Here is an 18,587-nt window from a genome sequence, read left to right as displayed (position 1 = left end):
CTGAGTCATTGTCTGTTTCCCAACTGCACTAATCTACGCCAGGATCTGCCAGCACTGAATCCTTTTAATCGAACCTCTACCCGTGATCGACGCGATAGCTACCTAGCCGAACTAGTCGTTCAGATTTCCTCGCAGCAATTTATTTAATAAAATCAATTGTTCGCACCTATATTTCATGGAAATTCTATTCTCCAACAACTTTGGAATCTGCTATAAGTTATAAGTAGACTGCGGATCTTTATGCATTTGTGAGAAAATTGAGTAGACGAACTTCAAAATTATAGGAAAATTTTTAAATAACATTCAATTTTAGTTTCTATGTACTGCAATCGATGCAGGCAATGTTTATTTTGCACGAAGATCCGCAGTCTAGTTATAAGGTGAGGGGTTCACCTTCTCTCTGTGCACGGATAATCTAAGCCCCGTTAATCTAAATATTCGTGATGAATTCAATGATTAAGCATTAAAGTAATAATCTCATTGAATAAAAATTCATTTATGTGGGGGTCTTATAAAGTTCCATGTAACCAATTATGTAGCAGAGTAGCAGTGCACAGAGAGAAGGTTAAAAATGGGTACAAGTTTCTGCGGGATCGGGGAATCGTTGGAGGAACCGTGGCAGCGATAAGCGAACCAAGAGGATCGGTTAAAAAGGTGGCGCCAATCGATGAATAATCGCTTGTCGCGTTGAACGCGCGCGTAAAGCAATCAACGCGAGCGAAGAAATCACTGGGAGACTTAGAGGAGCAATTATCCTAATGGATGCAAAGTCACACCCTGCTGTCTGCGCCGGGCATGGTAATGAGTTGATATCGCCGCATACCAGGACCTTGTATCCTTCGAAGTCCTGTCCGAACCCGGCGTAGGCACCAGCGCCGATCCTCCGACTCCGTTTCGTCCCTTTTTACTCCCACTCTATATCTTGCTGCGCGCATCTCTATTCTCTATCTCTCTCTCTCTCTTTCTTTCTTTCTCTGCTCCCTCTACGGAATTCACTCAGCCACGAAAATCACGTTCACACTTGAGCCCTGCGGACCTTGTTCACGAGATATCCCGGCGCGCACGAGTATGGCGAACAGATAACCGGGGACGAAGAAGGGAGAACGATCGCCGATCGCGATTTTGCCGTTTCAATGGGAACGGTTCCCTCTTCTTGTCACGGGCTCCTTCTTTCCCACCTTCGCTCGCCAGCCTTCCACCGGCACCTACCACTTGCTAAATCTCATTTGGCAATCCCTGCTGCAATACTATTTACTGCAATCTACTTGCAACAACTTTTCTCGATTTTCTATGTGCACTAATTTCGTTCCTGAAGGTGCACCAACTGTGGATCCAATCTCACATGGTGTTGCCCTTTGAAGAAATCACCGGGAGACTTAGAGGATTCAATCCTACGTGGTGTAACCCTTTGTATTTAATTTTATACTGCTCTTTTTACCACAGCCTTCCTTTCGCATCGTTACAGTGATCAAAACGTCTTTATCCCCAAAAATGTTGTAGAAGGGAAAAGAAAATTTATATTTTTTAAAAATAGAACTTTTAAGGGAGACTGATTCTTTATGAAAATTGTCTCGGAAATCTGTTCATGTACATGATTATATGAATATACATAATTAATTCCAATTATTGCATAATTAATTAATGTACAGACAGATTTCCAAGAAAATCTCACCATATTTTCTCTTAATTGACACATAATCAAGATACATAATTAATTCAGGTGTACAGACAGATTTCCAAGACAATTTCGCTAAATTTTCTCTCAATTGACACATAATTAAGAGACGTGATCAAGAAGATACATAATTAATTCAGGTGTATAGACGGATTTCCAAGACAATTTCCATAAAGACTCTACAAATAATGAATTGTGTGTATCGATAAGGCGAGCTGAACGTTTACTGAACAATTTCTCTAAATCTCAGTAAAATCGCAGGATTTGGGGGATAATTGATCATCCCGATCTCGGAGGAATTCCCTAAGAGTGTCAGCGAGGCAAGCACAGTTAATTACGAGGATCGAGCGTAAACGGGTTGAGAAACTCGTCGGGCGCTCGGTAAACAGCTTGAAATGGCTTCGCACTTGTCACTGACCACGGTTATCTTTCCTCTTCTAAGAAGGTGTCCGCCTTCGGTGACAGAGATACCGCGAGGCATGACCTCTTCTACCTGCGCTCTACGTACACACACCTCTGTTGCATCGTTTCTCGCCACGCGATTACCTCCTCACGATTCGTTGAAATCTCGGGGCCGGGCTATTGTTTATTCACACTCCTGCGCCGGCTATGATTGATTCTGTACCTGCCCGGCCAGTTCACGGCGAAAGATACCTACCGGCAGAAATGTGTGTTGCGGACGTGCTAATCGACCGGGAACGAGGCGATTCATCGAATGATAGGAGATCGGATCTACCCATCCCCTATCATTTTCATTCCTCTCTCAATCCTACCGATTGAACCAACAGAAACTCGAATCGCTTCCATCATCCTCTAAATTTCCAGTAGAATCAGACTTAAAAAATTCTCACCACACCTTGCGTCACACAAACTCTCCACAAAACCTCTCTCCTAATACTCAAACTTTTCTGCACGTTCGATCACAGCACAGAAATAGAAACTCGAATCACTCCTATCATCCTCTAAATTTCCAGTAGAATCAGACTAAAAAAAATGATCAGCACAGCTTACGTCACAAAACCAATTTCAACCGAACCATTCAATCACAGCACAGAACAACGCGAAATCCAGGAATCGTTCGCGATCGAACCTGTTGAAACTCGGGACCGCATTGTACCAGCACAATCGACACCCAGAAGAAAAGAAACCGTACGCACCACGAATTGAAAGCCACCGGTTCCCGCAACACCTTCCTCAGCACCTTCATCGGTAACCGGAAGCGAGCAACGTTCCCAGAGATACTCCGCGACAGAAAGAGAAGAAGCTCTGTTCGAAAGAGCCTGCGGCGGACTGCGTCGACCGCGTGGCGTGTAACAGCTTTTGTACTTCAGGTTGGGAGTGCATTGATTGAAACGCAAGCCAGTAGCCGAGGGTGCAACCTAATCTGTACGGAAAACTAGGCGGGGCTTTGCGCCACCGTTGTAATCCCACCGGGAAGATTCGGTGTCGTTTTCCATCAGCTCCGAGAGGACTTCTCGCTTCGGCTTCTTGCTAGATCTGCAAACAGACCGTATGATCTGGGATCATCGTGTTATACTACGTCACTGACCGCGAAGTGACTTGGATGATGGAATTGATTGATTTGCGTCGACCTTGATGTTGATTGATTGATGTTGAAATTGATTGGTGTGGTGGGCATCCAAGAGTAACCCCTATTTTGAACGTAATTTAAGGAGCCGATAAGATGAACACAAGGAGTCCAACGTTCCTGGTCAAGTTGGCACAACTTGAACAAAGCAGATGCTGATGATCCTAGAAAGTCTAACATTTCCGATCAGCTTAGTTCTACCCGAAGACTTGGTGTCAATTTCCGCCAGTCCAAGAAGAGGCCACCTGTCTTCGGTTTTTCCTAGATCTACCAGCAGACCGTATGATCTGAGATCACGGATGATCATGTTGAACTACGTCACTGACCACGAAGTGACTTGGATGATGGAATTTATTGATTTGCGTCGACCTCGATGTTGATTGATTGATGTTGAAATTGATTGGTGTGGTGGGCATCCAAGAGTAACCCCTATTTTGAACGTAATTTAAGGAGCCGATAAGATGAACACAAGGAGTCCAACGTTCCTGGTCAAGTTGGCACAACTTGTACAAAGCAGAGGCTGATGATCCTAGGAAGTCTAACATTTCCGATCAGCTTAGTTCTACCCGAAGACTTGGTGTCAATTTCCGCCAGTCCGAGAAGAGGCCACCTGTCTTCGGTTTTTCCTAGATATACAAGCAGACCGTATGATCTGAGATCACGGATGATCATGTTGAACTACGTCGCTGACCACGAAGTGACGATGGGATTGATTGATTAGCGACAATGTGAGACAACGATTGCTTTGCAGGTACCAAGAAGAGCAAAAGATGTTACAATTGAAATAGGTACCGTTGTAAAGTATTTATTTATACCGTAATTTAAGGAACAGACAAGACGAACATAAGGAGTCGAACGTTCCTGATTGCTTGATTAGCGTCAATGCGAGACAGTGATTGCCTTGCTAGTACCAAGAAGAGCAAAAATTGTTGTAGTTGAAATAGCTACTGTTGTGATAATCCAAAAGTAACCCCTATTTCGAACGTAATTTAATGAACAGACAAGACGAACGTAAGGAGTCGAACGCTCCTGACCAGCTGAATACTAGCTGAAGACTCGGTATCGTTTTCCAGCAGTCCAGCTCTCTTCGGCTTCTGGATCTGCAAGCAGACCGTATGATCTAGTCCGGCGGATCGTGATCGGACCGGGAACAGGAAATAATACGTCTAATGCGCTCAAAGAACAGCAGGTCGTATCGAGGATCAAGAGACACTTCCACGATTTCGAAGCCCGACAGACCATCCACTGGATAGAGAACCATAATCGGGGCCGCAGCCGCGGTACGGCAGCCGATTAAGCGTCTTGAAATCCGACAAGAGAATAATCTCGCGGGGCCAGAGCCCGAGGGTGGCGAGAAGGTCGTCAGAAGCCGACATTTCTCGGTCTTCTTTCTCCGTGGTACGGCGAACGCGCATTTAAACCGTTGCGTCGCGTCGCGTAGCGTCGCTGGGCTGGCTGACTGGGCTGGTATCCGTAATCCGCGTATCCGCGAGGAAAATTCAGGATGCACCGCTCCGTAAGCCGGGCTGCACGTCACCGCCGCGCCTGGTTAACTATTGGATTATTCGAGGCGTACGAGTGGAAGAGCTGCGGTTAGCAGGTATCAGACTGAGTTTGTTGGATTCGGGATCAAAGTAATCTCGTTTGCCACCGAACCGATCAGCCTATCCCCGGTGGCCAGGGGCAACGAGGCCACGCCCAATTTCACAAGTCGCCCTCCAGCGATTTTTCGGTGACTTTAAATCGCCTGCATTGATCCCTGATCCCATCAACACCTTCGTCACTTCATCTTCATATATCAAACTTTCTAATCATATCAGAATATATCCAACTTCTAGCTAGCTATCAAAGCGATAAGAAGCGACTCGATGGAGAGTTATGATGATCAAAATCGTTCGTGGCCCAACAGCAGCTAGTCTGGATGCCTTCGAATCCCGTTTAGAATGTTTAACCGATTGTTTACGGAATGTTGGACACCCCTGATGCTAGCCGAGCCGTGTGATCTGATTAGCGGAGTCTCTAGGGTGGGTTCTGCCCTCGGCAACCCGCAATCCGCTCGATTTTCGAGGCCGGATTAGCCTCATAAGACGACACCGGCTGTTCGACAAGATCGGATCGAGGTCCGAACAGCATCGGATCACGGTCTTAATCGGATAGGCAAGGCGATACCGATCATCGCTGACCACGAAGTGTTAAATGCGTCGTTCGTTAGAGGGATCTACCCTCTAGCCGGTTCGCGGGACACCCGGACAGCTTCGCGAATGATCGGTTAAGTGTCGCTGGCTCCCTTTTATCGCGTTACACGGACGGACTGGATAGAGTTTCTTCTCGAGTCGAATTGCCTTTGAGTGATTCGGTGGAGTGAGTTGTTCGATTGGCGTGAATCTCAGGCGTTGTTCGATTGTTTCGCATGTCCCAGGAATAGACAGGTGCGCAAAGCGAGTCTTAAAAGGGAGTAGACTCGTTTTACCAGTGTCATTATTCGGCAGCATGTAGCTGTCGCAGCTTTACGAAAGTATTGGGTTGGCAAATAAGTTCGTTCGGTTTTTTACATTGGAATAAATCACAAAAACCGAACGAACTTATTTGCCAACCCAATAGTAACGTGCTTACGCTGCCGAATAATGCAAATTACGCCTCGGAAACGTAAAAATAGATTGACATTTTATCTAGCCTTGTATTATCGAGAAATGAGGACGCCCAACCCGCACCGTTGTAATTCTGGAAACGAGTCTAGCCCATTAATCATGGGTGAGCAAGAAACGCGATAGTTAAAACAGATACAATTGCGCTAACTAAAGAAAATGGAGATTGTCTACGAATTTCTATCATAGACAACAATCCAGACCTTCAGAATTCGTTCCCAAAAACCCGTTCATCTCATCAGGAGAAGTTCAAAGATCCAGTACCTGAAGGACATGGTCGAAACGCCAGTCGCAAGACATCTAGCGAATAGGGCCATCAGGCTGAGAATGCGTCGCCGACAGCCGCCCACGAGATCCCATTCGACCCGGTCACCGTTAAGCGACCGTTCGTCTGGTCCAGCAATAAAAGGTCCGGCGACGAAGATCATCTCTCCCGTTTCGTGACGTTCCGGGCCGTGGGCTCGCGTGGTCCATTCTGTCCGGCGGAGCACGCACGATGACGTGACCACGTGACCGTTAAAAACCTGACCTAACCGACATCCCAGCCGGCACGCCATTATCCGCGCCTTCCATCGCTACTGAATGAGCCCCGATGTCCGGGGCATAAGCTCGCTGTATCGCAAGGGGCCCCGTAAATCCATCCGCCGAAAGGACATGCGATCCAACGGAGGCCCCCGTTGTCCTATCAACGCTTCCCGCTCGCGTACATCGGCTCAAGGTTCGTACACGCGTCTTTGCGTGTCTGCTGCCTCGGAAGTGAAAATGCCCTCTTTCGGATCCGCGAGCGAAATGATATCCCTGGAGATTTTATTGTAGCCCACAGTGAGGAATGAACCTTGGTGGCGATTTTATTGGAGCCCACACTGAGGATTGAACTTTGGTGGCGATTTTATTGGAGCCCACACTGAGGTTTGAACATTGGTGGCGATTTTATTGGAGCCCACACTGAGGAATGAACATTGGTGGCGATTTTATTGGAGCCCACACTGAGGAATGAACCTTGGTGGTGATTTTATTGGAGCCCACACTGAGGTTTGAACATTGGTAGGGATTTTATTGGAGCCTACACTGAGGTTTGAACCTTGGTGGCGATTTTATTGGAGCCTACACTGAGGTTTGAACTTTGGTGGCGATTTTATTGGAGCCCACACTGAGGAATGAACCTTGGTGGCGATTTTATTGGAGCCCATACTGAGGATTGAACTTTGGTAGCGATTTTATTGGAGCCTACACTGAGGTTTGAACTTTGGTGGCGATTTTATTGGAGCCCACACTGAGGATTGAACTTTGGTGGCGATTTTATTGGAGCCCACACTGAGGAATGAACCTTGGTGGCGATTTTATTGGAGCCCATACTGAGGATTGAACTTTGGTAGCGATTTTATTGGAGCCTACACTGAGGTTTGAACTTTGGTGGCGATTTTATTGGAGCCCACACTGAGGATTGAACTTTGGTGGCGATTTTATTGGAGCCCACACTGAGGAATGAACCTTGGTGGCGATTTTATTGGAGCCTACACTGAGGTTTGAACTTTGGTGGCGATTTTATTGGAGCCCATACTGAGGATTGAACTTTGGTAGCGATTTTATTGGAGCCTACACTGAGGAATGAACCTTGGTGGCGATTTTATTGGAGCCCATACTGAGGATTGAACTTTGGTAGCGATTTTATTGGAGCCTACACTGAGGTTTGAACTTTGGTGGCGATTTTATTGGAGCCCACACTGAGGATTGAACTTTGGTGGCGATTTTATTGGAGCCCACACTGAGGAATGAACCTTGGTGGCGATTTTATTGGAGCCCATACTGAGGATTGAACTTTGGTAGCGATTTTATTGGAGCCTACACTGAGGTTTGAACTTTGGTGGCGATTTTATTGGAGCCCACACTGAGGATTGAACTTTGGTGGCGATTTTATTGGAGCCCACACTGAGGAATGAACCTTGGTGGCGATTTTATTGGAGCCTACACTGAGGTTTGAACTTTGGTGGCGATTTTATTGGAGCCCATACTGAGGATTGAACTTTGGTAGCGATTTTATTGGAGCCTACACTGAGGAATGAACCTTGGTGGCGATTTTATTGGAGCCCATACTGAAGATTGAACTTTGGTAGCGATTTTATTGGAGCCTACACTGAGGTTTGAACTTTGGTGGCGATTTTATTGGAGCCCACACTGAGGATTGAACTTTGGTGGCGATTTTATTGGAGCCCACACTGAGGAATGAACCTTGGTGGCGATTTTATTGGAGCCCATACTGAGGATTGAACTTTGGTAGCGATTTTATTGGAGCCTACACTGAGGTTTGAACTTTGGTGGCGATTTTATTGGAGCCCACACTGAGGATTGAACTTTGGTGGCGATTTTATTGGAGCCCACACTGAGGAATGAACCTTGGTGGCGATTTTATTGGAGCCTACACTGAGGTTTGAACTTTGGTGGCGATTTTATTGGAGCCCATACTGAGGATTGAACTTTGGTAGCGATTTTATTGGAGCCTACACTGAGGAATGAACCTTGGTGGCGATTTTATTGGAGCCCATACTGAGGATTGAACTTTGGTAGCGATTTTATTGGAGCCTACACTGAGGTTTGAACTTTGGTGGCGATTTTATTGGAGCCCACACTGAGGATTGAACTTTGGTGGCGATTTTATTGGAGCCGACACTGAGGATTGAATACCCAGAACATAGTTCGTAGACAGCACCCAAACTTCTCGTTGGAGCTTGTCTTCTGTCATAACGATTTTCTTGGAGCCTTGACCGAGGATTCTCAACACTAGGGACATAGTTCGTAAGCCGTACCCTAGCTTTTCGTTGGAGCTTGTTTTCTTTACTGGCGATTTTCTTGGTGCCTTCACCGAGGATTGAACAGGACAGAGTTCGAACCATAACTACTCGTTGGACCAATCGATGCGTCCAGCTGTTCATTAATAAGTGACCGGTAAGAGGCGGCACGTTATTGTGGCATCGATCCCTCCGTTATAATCACAAAAGGAGCCACGATGCCAAAGTTCCCCGGTGGCTCGGAAACTCGGCAAGTTTCACGCAATTTCACCCAACCTCTCTCTCTCTCTCTCTCTCTCCCTTTGTATACACAGATTGGCAACACGATACGGGTAAAGTAATCCCGTGGAGGAGTAATCGCTGCGTTCCTGACGTATCGATCAACCACCGGATATCCACGGCACGTCCTGCTAGGCTCGCGCGCGCGCGCGTTCATACTCGCGAAGAAAAAGGGATACACACAGAGAGAGCCCTTCTCCTCTTCGTCGTGTTGACGAGGAGTGAGGAGGAGGATCAGAGCGGAACCGCGAAGAGTTGCGTGCCTTCGGACGCGATGGATTTACGGCAGGCTTCAATATTAGGTCGACACTTGGATATTAGTTCATTCGGGAGTTGCGTGCGCCTGGTAATCGCTGCGCACCGCTGTCATTTTATCGAATCGAATCGACGATAATACCCGCCGATCCACGTCACCCAATCGACTCGCCTACTAGCCGGATTGAAATCTTTATTCCGCTCGAGCATCCTGGCCGTCGAACCCGATCAAAATCCAGTCCTATAGACTGTTTTACCCAAAACAGGACCTGCTGATCAAATTTCAAATGCTGCCAATCCTCTGTAAAGCTAAATCTTGACTCTCTTCATCTAATCTAGCAACGAGTTTTGTCTTTTGAGCCTGCTGATCGAATTTCCAATGCTGCCAATCCTCTCTAAAGCTAAATCTTGACTCTCTTCATCTAATCTAGCACGATTCCTGTCCTCTGAACCGGCTGATCAATTTTTAAAAGGTTACCAATCCTCTCTACAGTTAAATCTTGCCTCTCTTCATCTTCTCTAGCATGATCCCTGTCTCCCAGCACGCAGCAGAGCTCAGAACTCTTCTGCAGCAGAATTTCCTTCAAGATATCCAACACCAAAGACATCCGGCCTCGGGGAGACAGATCAAGAGGCAGATGTTGCTACCCCGGCCGCGAATCGATTTCGATCTCTCGCTCTCGATCCCATAAATATCTGGCCGAGCCAGTCAGCCGGATAATTACGTATCGGGGCGTAGAATGGGCGGGGAAACGCAGTGCGTTCTATGGGGGCACGGATATTATGCTTATACGTAGTCGCGGCACGCTTGACCTTTTTGACACGCGGATGATATAATAATAATTGTTGCGCGCGGCGGCCGAGTCGGGTTCGGGCCACGAATCTCGCGGTGCTTCATTGGTAGAAAAGACGAACGCGTCGTGCGCCTCTTTCTCGAAGAAAGAGAGCCGAGAGAAGTTGTTGTTGGGCCCGGGGACGAGGGGCCCAAGTGTGCGCGCAGAACGGGGCCCCGTTTAATTTCCTCGCTTCGTTTCATGCTTCTCCTGAACGAGCTTTTTCGTTCGGCCGCCGTTTAATTAATATCCGACGGCTGTTCCCTCTCTCCGCTCCCTTCTTTGGCACCGAGGCTTTAAACGTTCCTCGAGGACGGGAGACAGTGACCATTAACATTTTCCCCGGAAGACTTAAAGTTTTTTTACCGGGGCCTCGTTGCCTTCTTGTCGCCTAACGAGACTCTGGACACTGCCTTCCGGGAAATGGCTGCTGCTGGAACCGTTCACTTTTGTCAACATGTTGATCTCCCGTTTTTATCCCAGCCGACCGATTGCACCGACCTCCTCCGGAATTTTCGGGACATTTTACTATGCCATTGGGGCTGCTAGAAATATTGTTTCTAGTCTAAAGAAGCTGTGCATTGTGCAAAGAAGAGATGGGAGTGTGAAGCGACTCTTATCAGGTGAGCAAAACATGTTGTAGTTGAAATAGCTACTGTTGTGAGCATCCAAAAGTACCTCTATTGAGATTGATGATTCTAAGAAGTCTAACATTTCCAATCAGATTATTTTGCGTTTTTATCCTAGCCGATCGGTTGCACCGACCTCCTCCGGAATTGTCGGGACATTTTACTACGACATTGGGGCTGCTAGAAATATTTTTTGTAGCCTAAAGAAGCTGTGTATTGTACAAAGAAAAAATAGGAGTGTGAAGCGACTCTTATCAGCTGAGCAAAACATGTTTTGTAATTGAAATAGCTACTGTTGTGAGCATCCAAAAGTACCTCTATTGAGGTTGAAGATTATATTTTGCGTATTTATCCTAGCTGATCGGTCGCACCGACCTCCTCCGAAACTTTCGAGACATTTTACTGGGCCATTGGGGATGCTAGAAATATTTGTTCTGGTCTAAAGAACGTGTTGTACGGTACAACACAAGAATCCCGGAGAATTATCGCAGCGCTGAGAGTGTTAAAAATCGCCGAGCACTTTTTCACCGGTGTCCCCGTCAGTGGGACAAAGTGCGGTTAATTACTCCTTGAGCGGAGTGCTCCGTCGAACTAATTACTTCATCAAATCACAAAGGAACGCGTGGAACGGCGTGTCGGCGATTACCCGGCCCGTATACATACACATTCTATTTGCACGCGAATAATTGATCGCGCGCGCGCGCGAGCGAGCGGCCTCCGCGATTGAAAAAGAGCAGCCCGGTAGAGAGGGGGAGAGAGAGAGAGAGAGGTTCTTGAACGCAAACGAGGCGAAATGGGATCTTTGCCGAATACAGGAGGAAAGAAAAATAAAGGTCGCGCGGCGGTAGCGGATCCTTGGTAGGATACACGCGTGGTGTGCGAGAGATTTTTAATGGGGTTCAAGCCGGGGCTAACCCACGGTGTAATTAAAACGGGGAAAATGATCCGGGACGAATCGGGATTATCGATCCACCGGGATTTTGAACGCCGACGTTTTAACACCGAGGCCCCGACGTCCCGACGTCGATTTATCAATTCGTCGGCGGGCACCTTGGCACCGAAACCGACCGGAACTACGTCACCGAGCTTTAAATAGCATATAAGGTTGGAAACAAACCTAAGACAGACGATTTGAACATTGTAAAAATAATTTTAGCCGGAGGCATATATATGTTGTTTGAGCTAATTTAAAAATTGCTTCTTCTTCCAGGGCCTGCAGGAGTTTTTTCGGAGGGCTGCGCGAATAATTCGAGATCCTCTGGGAACCGGTGGGCGTCAGAATCCAAATTTCCGGGTAGCAAAGTAAGATGGCGGTGGGATCGGGGAGGCGGCAATGGTCGCGCGCAAGAGGAACGTTTTCGAGCCAACGAGGAATCGGAGCCGAGGTAGCCGGTATTCAGATAATATGCTAATTCCTTGACAGGTAAGTAAAGCACGTAGCAGATTAGCCCCCATACTAACCTCACAATTCAGTCGAATCGGTAATGGTTATGGCCGTTAATGGCTACGTATTTCAAGTCGAGCGACGATCGTTTTACTATAGGCATAAACCGGTGGCCGTCTCTTTCTTTGTTACTCGGGGCACGATAGGTGATGCCCCCGTCGGCCAAGATACTTCATCCTACTAATTCGGTATGCGGTTACGTCTGTTATCAGCTCTCTACCGAAATCTCGTTTCGCCGGGAGAGGCCGGTAAGAGCATCCCTTCAGCGTTTCGCATGGCTTTCTGCACACAGGGTCAAGATCAGAGTGAGAAAGAGAGTTAACAGCTTTTACAGTCGAGAGAGCTGTTCGAGAATATTCTTTCTCTCTTCGTGACGTTAGGACCAGCCTTTTTTGGCCCCGCGGACGTGAGAACGGGGCATTATCTCGGCAGGAGAGCGGCAAAGCGGTCGTTCCGGGTCACAAAGAGTGCGATTTTTCACCGGGGCCCAGAAATCCAGGGGGCCAGTTCCCCGGACTCGCCGGCAAGAACAGAACGAGCCAAACGTCCACGGTATAGATCGCGCCGTTTGCGGCCGGCTAACAGCTTCATAGAAGGAAGCTTCGGGGCCCCGGTTATCGGCCGAAACGACCGGGTCAGCACGGACTTACGCGAAACCGAGGGAATAAGAGATAATCGGTGAACGAACGGCAATTAGCCACGAAACCAGAGAGAGAGAGAGAGAGAACAGAGCCAACCGAGAGATACTGCTTCTTGCTTCCTTTTGCTGGACTCGGTTTTGCCGTGTTTACCTTTCCGGCTGTCGACGACCCGATTCGAGACGCGGATTCGATACCCTGCCAGTTGCGAGCGGCTCGACCGATTTCGTGGCTTCCCGGGAACGGATTACGGTAATTGTTCCGAAGACGCTTTGCCAGATCCGCTCCGACTCTTGGCAGCCTGTTTTTCTGCACCCCGGAGCATACCTCGTTGCAGAAATTGATTTCCGGATGAAGAGGAATTCATTTCTCAGCTTCACCTCACACTATGGGGGTTCCCACAGAGCTTGCTCCCTTTGCGTATCCCTCGTTCAATGGTAGAGATAATTTATGTCTAAATTCTTGTTGTTGAGTTCAAGCTTCAAAATTGTTATCGGCATTATGTTTTTATCAATAAGGTGACCATGCTCAGTATCGAGCTCCCGCGTTCAGCCGCCAGAGGGACAAGTTCCAAAGCCCATTTCCATAAGCGAGAAACTGGACCAGATATATACACACACCTACGCGAGAATCAAGCTTGTGTGAAGCGGTCCCGATAAGCCGCTCGATAACGGACACCGGATAAAAACAGTCTTATCGTCCACTATTTGTCAAAGAAACACCTATCTTCCGACCAGGAATAAATTTCAAATGTGTACACTTCTATTAAGATAAACTTTTGTTATTGAGGACTGCAAATTATACGATGCAACACAATAAGACCTGTCCATATCATTGCGCACAGTCATCAGTTAGACGTACGAGAATGCGTATATTACAATGGCGTAGGAGCAGCTCAACAAACCCGTTGTTGAACAACAGTACAACGCCAGCTGTAAGAATGCTACAGGAAACGCCGCTAATTGACGATAAAAGGATAACTTTTCCCGGGGCGAGAACTTTTTCTCAAATTAATAATAGAAGCGTTTCGCGTCCATTCCTCGGCCGCAGTAAAACAGAGCAAAAAGATGGTGTATAGCGTACCCGGTGAGAGGAAGGAAGATCGAAGGCGAAAGGAAGCTAATGCCGGGCCGAGCAATCAGCGCCACGCGTAATGCGTATCATTGGCCGGTCCTCGTAAACACGAGCGCAAAAAACAATTATTAAGGGAAGATTGAAGAGAACGGCAGTCAAGAGGGTGCAGAGGGCAGGTCCTTCGAAGCGAACGAGGATCCTTAGCGCGAATCCCACGGTTGTACCTGCCGGTTTCTAACCGACCGGCTGCCATGCCACGCCATCCTGCGTTGTGAACGCCGTTCGAAAGATTTAGCGAGCCCGATCGCCAACGAGGAATCCGTTCAGAGCCCTCGCGGACCGTAAATTAGAAGGAGTATCGCCGAGCGACGTGTTAATGACGTCCCGTGACACTTGGGTCATTTCTATTTCGTATACTATTACGTCTATCCCCCCCCCCCATCTTCCTCTAGCCGAGTGCCTGTTCATAATTAATAATGTACTTTTTATCGTCGAAGATCGATTTAAAACGATAGAGACTCTCATTATTCGGGATTCTGTAATTACTAAACTGCAGATCTTTGCGCAAAACTAAATTGCCTGCATAGAGGAGAAAATGTATATTGACATCTTCGATTTTTTCAATTTTTCAACAATTTTGAATTTCTTCTTCTCAATTTCACTATAAATGCACGAAGATCCGCAATCTAGTAATTATCCGCAATCTCTGTCCGCCGTTGTTGCGTTCCTCCCGTCCGAAAAGGATCCTTTGTTTGATATACGATAGGGGTTCGCGAAGAACTCGCGGACTGCAAGAAAAGGTAGCATAATCTCGTGGAAACGAGCGAGCGAGTGGAAAATCAGCGACGAAAGAACTGCCGCCAATTGGAACAGGACACGGCGAGCCGCGGCCGCATATTTATAAAATGCAAATTCTAATTGCGGTAACAGCGACGCGAAATTAATGATTGCATTTAAAACGCTTTATCAGCGGCCGGCACATTTTAACTCACGTAATAAGCGGCCCGCGCGCGCAGGCAGCCGGCGGCGTTTGCGTGTGTGCTCAGTCGAACGAAAAGCGCGGTCGCATGAATTTTTATTTAAAAAAGGGGGAACCAGGGAAAACTAGTGTCGCGGTCGGACGTATCGAAACTTGAGACCTATTCCGCTTCGTTTGTTGGAAAAAAAAAAATCCGTCGACGGTGACGTTATCGCATCGTCGACGCCGATTTCCAACTAGGACGATCAGATTATGTGTATGTACTCGGAGAACAGAGTGTCAAGCGCTGCCAGCCCTCGACGGACAAAATGGCGCTCGACTGCGGAGGCGGAATCGCGAAAATCCTCCGTCATTTCGCTTTTTGGCTCGCGAAAAACTCGGCTAACAGTTCGGGGAATGCAAGGCAGGGTTGGCGTGATGTTCTGCGGCGAAAAAAACCAAGTTTTCGTGCTTTCGAGCCACGAGAACAGTCTTTTTCTTTCCTGTTCGACGCTGATTGGCCTGCACTCGGTGTCAGAGGATTCGCAAACATGTTGGCAGAGTTTCCAAACAGCTGGCTGCTCTACCGGGCCTGCGAAACACTTGTTAACACTTTGCACGGCTCTCCTATTCCTGGAGACGACGGAATTACTCGTCCAGATTTAGAAATGAACTTTCGCGTTATCGGATCGAGGTGGATCAGGAAAGATCGGAGAATTTTGTCCGTAAGCTTTTGTCTCAATGAATCAATTGCTTTTAATTTACGACATTTTGTGAACTCTCGGTTAATTGTTCGCGTCTACAGACATTCCATAGTCCGCACTCTGGAACCGTTACAAGGCTCGGAAACATCGTAATCACAGTTCGATGTTACACATTCTATCGCTTGTGCTAAAATTTTCTAGACCTTCGAGTTGTTAGCGTTTGAGACTATCGTGTTAGTCCTTAACTATTCGCGTGTGCTTAGTTCTCACATTATTCATGTCCGAACAGATAATCGCTCGTGCTCTAACGATACATTACAAGGTCTAGAAACGTCATAGTCAAAGTTTGATTTGTTCTGTCGCCTGCGCAAAAATTTTCCAGTTCTTCGGAACACTTGTTGAGGATGGAGAATATCGTGTTGCTTCTCTCAACTATTCGTGTGCATATACATCTAACGTTATTATCGTGCAAACACTGTAACGATTCGTTCTACCTGTCGTGCGAAAATTTTCTAGACCTCTCAGACACTTGTTAATAATCGAGAATGTCGTGTCGCATCTTAACTATTCGTGTGTGCATATACTTTTGTAGGTTCATTCTACACCTCGTGCAAGAGGTACGTCTTCGAATCCCTTCTTAGTGCATGCTACTTGACTGTTCGTGTGCACCGATATTGTATGCATCATCCTTCCACAAACATTCGTTCATTTGCACATTGACGAACCGTTCAGAGCCCTGGAAACGTCATAGTCAAAGTTTACCTTAATCTACAGCTAATACGAGTGTGTTCTACGCCTTCGAAGCAGTTCGTAACGATCGAAACCATCGTCTTGCAGCTTATCTATTCATGTATACAAATATTTTTCTACAAACAACTAATTATCTATATATAGAACGAAAGGTCACGAGATCTATAACGTTATAGTGACGGTGTACGTGTCTGGGATCGTGTGCGCGAAAATTTTCACCAATTTTCCAGTGAACAAATCAGCCTTATTAAGACATTATAGTTCTTGCACCCGGAAATCATCATTTTTCCAAGAACATCAATTAGCATAGATCGAAAATCCATTGAAATTTCATAAATTTCAGAGGTTTTCTTGCACCCATAACACTGCAACGATATCTTTGACAGATATCGAGGCGCCTGCGATTGTAAAAAGCCCATGAAAAGGGAGCGAAAAAGAGAATCCGAGGGCGGGGTCGGGGCAGAAGGGCGCAGAGGCATCGTTTACTATTAATCTGCCAATTTATTTGGCCGGGGACGTTTTAACTCGAAACTGGAAACAAGCAGGTGCCTCGTTACTTCTCTCGGTCCTCCGCCCCGCTCAGGCCTAATTACTCGGGATCCCGTTCGTTAAACAGCGATAAACATCTCGGCGATTAATAAGGAATACTGTTTATACTGGGGCTACCGGTCGGGGTAACCGCAACGCGCAAACGCCGATTCCCTCGAAAAATGCGGCCGAAGGTGAGACATAAAACGGACGGGGAAGGATCCTACGGGATCCAGAAACCGACGCGACGTTAATTGCGACGCACGCCGCTCGTAAATTAATTTTCCGTTCGTTAAAAGCGTCATTACGGTATTCGCGAATGCGGGCTCGCGTTCGTTAGGTCGCTCGCCTTAATCCACCCGGACAGCCGAAGTCGATGGAAATGATCAATGAGCTCGAATGACGTCCGCAAAAACATTTTCGAAAAAGAAACCCGCCGGGAACGAGCCTCCCGACTCGCAAAAAGTAAATTAACTTTTTAGCCACTTCCTCCCGCTAAGTGATACTCGGTTCATATTTTCTCAGTCGGTCTCATTTTAATCTAGAAGCCTAATTCTTTGTCTTAACTTTTAATTAGTTGCTGCTATCTTTAAATTTAGTGTTTCAAGCATGAGCAAAGGTATCGACTGCACCAGCAAATGTTTATTTCGCTGTGAAGTAGTTATTTTATTCGATAAAAATTTGTTTTGTGTTGGAATCGTGTAAAGTTCCACCCAGATACAAATTTTACGACAGAATTCCCACGTGGGAGCAGCGTTTGATTTTCTCGGGTGATTATTTGGACAAATAAGTAGGAAGAATCTCTGTGGAATTTTGAGAGTGTCGCTGGCATAACGGCAATCCATTTTTTTCGAGTGTTCCTGCTGGTGCTATCTCTAGCGGGTCTCGGGACACGTGCAGCACACTCCCAACCTCGAGGTGATGTAATTTACGACGTGACCCTTGACAAGTGATTTGCAGACGTCTCGTACAGTAGAGGGGCCATGAATGACTCCACAGTAATAGCGTTCTACTATTTGCGCTCCTCCGGGCATATCTTCATTTTCTTTTCCAGCGATGCATCGTGAGAAAAACGCGCACGGCTGTTTGTTTGTTTTTCCGTGATGCACTTTGATACATTTCAAGCAGTCTTCGTTCCCAATCTCCCTCGTTCTTCAATTACACTCATCCTCCGCTATTTGTGGAAATCGAAACGGTGGATCACGGGGGTAGAAGAATTAGAGGTCTACTTTAATTGAAGGTTGATTTATAAATTTAAGAAATATCGAATTAGCGACGCGTACCCGCTCAGTCGAAAACCCAGAGCATCCAAGGGTGCAGGTAAAAGCAACAAGGTGTCCTTAGGACCAGAGTTTACCTTTAAACTAGCAATAATCGCACCTCGGTAGAATATCATTAGTTACGATATCGCCACTGCGCAAAGCACTAGACTAGAGTTTACCTGAGCGATCACTCTTCCAGTTCCAGCGACGATCAGAGTCTCAAGTTCGTAGAGTTCCTTAACCCGTTGCACCCGGAACTATTTTAATTGGAAAATTAAACATTTCTTCCGATCTAGAATATTTCCATTCCCTATGATTTTTGAAATTTTATGAATATGAAATTGGTATAATACTTTATACAATACCTAAATGTTTAGTAATTGGTTAGATACCGATAATTTAATATAACGTAAACAATACTTTCAATAATCAATTAAATATAAATATAATTAATTAAATATAATTAATTAAAACCGAGTGCAAAAAGTTAATAAATCGCACTCTTGGCGGACGGCTTTACCGTCAATAGTTGTTCTCAT

General features: G+C 46.5%; 1 protein-coding gene and 1 pseudogene across 2 annotated transcripts in view; both read right to left on the bottom strand.

Moving 5' to 3' along the window:
- Ss (aryl hydrocarbon receptor spineless) overlaps positions 1 to 18,587 on the bottom strand; it is a 180,099-nt gene that overhangs the window by 134,230 nt on the left and 27,282 nt on the right. The gene's annotated exons all lie outside the window — the stretch shown is intronic.
- LOC143216042 (U4 spliceosomal RNA) lies at positions 18,134 to 18,211 on the bottom strand (annotated as a pseudogene).

Source organism: Lasioglossum baleicum, chromosome 14 (genome assembly GCF_051020765.1).
Source record: "Lasioglossum baleicum chromosome 14, iyLasBale1, whole genome shotgun sequence".
Classification (NCBI taxonomy): Eukaryota; Metazoa; Arthropoda; class Insecta; order Hymenoptera; family Halictidae; genus Lasioglossum; species Lasioglossum baleicum.
This window is presented reverse-complemented; position numbering and strand designations above follow the sequence as displayed.